We start from the raw sequence: 3,382 nt of genomic DNA on the forward strand, positions 1-3,382 counted from the left end.
CATACTCCACCCTGCTGTATCACTGCTGCATGTCCTGACACACACACACACACACACACACACACACACAGAGTCACACCCAAACATCCATCCGTCTCCTTCCACCTAAACAAGAGACAGAACATCGGTTCTCGACCGGCGTCAAACCTCTGTGCGACTCTGACGGATCAGAAAATAATTTATGACAAACAAACAAAAAAAATCACTCTCTGTCTTTACTTTTCATTTCATGAAAATCCAAACACTCCGACAGCCAATCAGAAAAGTCTGAATGTTTTGGGTTTTTTAGATCTGACGACTGACTCAGCCTCCGGTGTGAGGTCAAAGGTCAGAGGTGACTGAAACTGTCTCACTTGAAGTCACCTGCAGCGCTGCAGGGTCGGGGGGGTCAGGAGGGGGGGGTTAATGGTCCAGGTGACGGCTGCCACCTGGACGTGTGTGGAAGTTCCTCCTCACAACGTCGTCCGACGAAGTGTTTTGGTTTGAAATGTGAGATTCTGTGAACGAGGTGTGATGGAGACTGGGATTAATGATCTGACGGAGAGAAGAGGTGACGTCCACTTCACCACTGCACCACTGACCAATGTGACTGTGTGTGTGTGTGAAGACACACAGGTGGATCTGAACAGGTTCTGGTCTTTACTTTACTGATGTTCGTCATCACTGTATGGAGTTATTTTTTATTATCAATTAACAGTAAAATATTCATGTCGTTGGTTCTTTTTATTTTACTTTTTTCTTGATTTTTCCAAAACTGGATTTAAAATTTTCCTCTTTTTAAAAACATACCTATATGTAAGGAGACGTACAAATAAGAAGTAAAATAAATAAATAAATATTTAAAATATAATATTGTTATGTGGAGAAAGTTTTCCCCTTTATTTTCTTTCAACTTTTACATCAGAGTCTAACAGTATCTAACAGATTGTGTTTGTAGACGTGCTTTTATTTTGAAGGGTTCGTTTCCTCTTCTACAGTGTTGGCCTCATATATTTCTGTTTTACCTCGCGCTGCTGCTGCAGTAACATCGACACATTTTCACTGTTATGTTTCCTCGTCACATTAACTCACTGATCTGCATCACGTGACATCTGACCAAAAATAAATGAGTTCATCATCGGCTGAAGTCACTGCTCGTGACTCCAGCTCCACGCAGATACAGAACAGCGTGTTTTTGTTGTCATATTTCCAGCAACGCGGTGCTGGGTTCGTGCCACGAACTTATCTCCCCCCCCCCAAAAAAACGAGCTCCACAACCAGGGCTCGGCGCCACTTCTCACCGGGGCTACTTCCCCACAGTCCGGAGCTGCCGAGTCCGCCGGACTGACAGACTGACAGACGCCAAAGCTCGAAGTGAGAGACTGTCAGACCCACACAGTCAGACAGACAGTCAGTCAGACAGTCAGACAGTCAGACAGACAGAAATATTCGGTGCAGTATTATTATAGCCGCCTATTTATGAGTAAAGTGTACGGGGAGCCGCGGAGGGACTGGAGGAGTTGTGCGAGAACTTACCTAAAAAAATCCAGAGAAGTTCGGCTTGACAGGAGTCCAGTCCTCTGGATGGAGTCGGTGTCAAAGTAGCTGAAACTCGGCGTTTCTGTCCTTAACAACTCGTGTCCTCTAACTGATCCAGGCTCAGCTCGGTGGGGGTGGGGGGGGGGGGCAGCTACGACCCACTCAGTCAGCGACTTCTGTCAGAACTCACACAACTGCACAAGTCAGACAGTTCTTCGTCGTTACCGCCGCGGCCACGGCGTCACGTCACGTCACTCCGCCGCCGTGTGTGATGATTTTAAACGGTGTCGACTGTGACAAAAATACACCCGGAGACGGAGCTGCTCCGACCCCGTCAGTCGCTCGCTGTTCCTCGGCTCCTCCGTGAATCTGAGCCTCGCTGCTAACTCTCTCCTTTCCTAGTCCACGGCTCCACATCCCGGCGGCCAGCAGGCGCCACCAGGTGCTCATTTGCATAACTGCACCGGCTTCGACCAATCAGAGCCCCAGAGCAAGGTGTCTGATGAATATCCTAGCAGCAGAGCAGCCAATCGGAGGCCGCGGTGGGCGGGGCCGGGAGCCTAACAACACCGCGGGGCTGTTTCTTTGTTACGGCCCGGCAGAGATTTGGGGAATATGACATTTGATACAGCGGTGTTCAGTTTTCACCTGGTTAACCCCTGCGTGTCAGAGAAAGCTGCAACTGAGAGGGATGTTTTAAATAAAGTAAACTTGTCAAGTCTTTAAAAACGTGTCCTGGCTCTAAGCACCTGGTCTGGATCACTTAATGTTGGGCCACAGCAGCCGGTCCGGGTACTTAGCTCCAAAACACACTTCATTACAGAGTACAGGCGGAGTAAATACACACTATTACTGCGCCTGAGGCTGTAATACTTCAGTCTGACGGGTTGGAGGTAAAAACACGAACGTGGAGCTCCAGTTTAGAGGGTTGTTGGTTTGAAAAACACACACATATAAATATATATAAGTACTATGTCGTCCAATGCAGTACTCTCAGCTCTGTGTTACTGCAGTACAAATGTTACACATGTTGGTGTAGGTTAAGAATATACTCCCGACACCAAAACAACCAGTGTCACAGGTTTATATGTTCAAGGATGTTTTTTTTTTTACATCAGCCTGGAATTAAATGTTCAAAAAGAACCGTGTTCCATATAAAAGGACAAAAAAAAATCACAACTTTCCCTGTAGTACCTCAGCGAGCCCCCAGGGGTCACAGACCTCCTGTTGAAGACCTGTGATCTTAGCTTATTTGCACATCGTCAACATTGTTTCACTGCATTTTAACCCCCCCCCATTGTTTTTTTTCTCAATCTATTATATAACTTTTTCCTGCATTTTCCCCCCCCCCCCCCCCTTCATTGTTTTTTTCTCAATCTATTATATAATTTACGGCTTTAAATCGTGAGCCTTTTTGTTTTTTTGTTGATGATGATGACGTTTATATTCTCTGTTTTAGTCTCAACTCCATTAAAATCACTTTTATTTTGTTTCCATACACAGGAGTAGGACAGAAATAGCTCAGATTTTTTTTTTTTGGGGGGGGGAGGGTCTCGAGGGGTGGGGGTGTTACTGCCTCATTTACCATCAATGTGAACTGATTCCCAGCAGCCACCCCTGCTGGTGAATACAGTGATTCTCAGTTCTTTTTCCCCCCTCTTTTCACTCCATTCTCCTCCAAATATTCCAGCTGCTTCTTCTTTGTTGGTCGTCCAGGCAACAACGAACCTCGTGACACGAACGACCACCGTTCTCATCCTCCTGTATCTGCTGCTCCACTGGGGTTCACTTCATTTTTTTATAGTGTTTTAATCATTTTACTGGAGATTCTGAGTGCCTTCGTACTGTGTGTTTATCGTCACCC

General features: G+C 46.2%; 1 protein-coding gene across 1 annotated transcript in view; it reads right to left on the minus strand.

Annotated features, from left to right (window-relative positions):
- LOC103388026 (epithelial discoidin domain-containing receptor 1-like) overlaps window positions 1-1,697 on the minus strand; it is a 27,900-nt gene extending 26,203 nt beyond the window's left edge. Inside the window, exon 1 of the mRNA XM_025061304.1 lies at window positions 1,516-1,697. The gene's annotated coding sequence lies outside the window, so the exon portion shown is untranslated. The remainder of the gene's footprint in view (window positions 1-1,515) is intronic.
- Window positions 1,698-3,382: the final 1,685 nt, after the last annotated feature.

The sequence above is a fragment of the Cynoglossus semilaevis genome, chromosome 13 (genome assembly GCF_000523025.1).
Source record: "Cynoglossus semilaevis isolate Cse_v1.0 chromosome 13, Cse_v1.0, whole genome shotgun sequence".
NCBI classification, from domain to species: Eukaryota; Metazoa; Chordata; class Actinopteri; order Pleuronectiformes; family Cynoglossidae; genus Cynoglossus; species Cynoglossus semilaevis.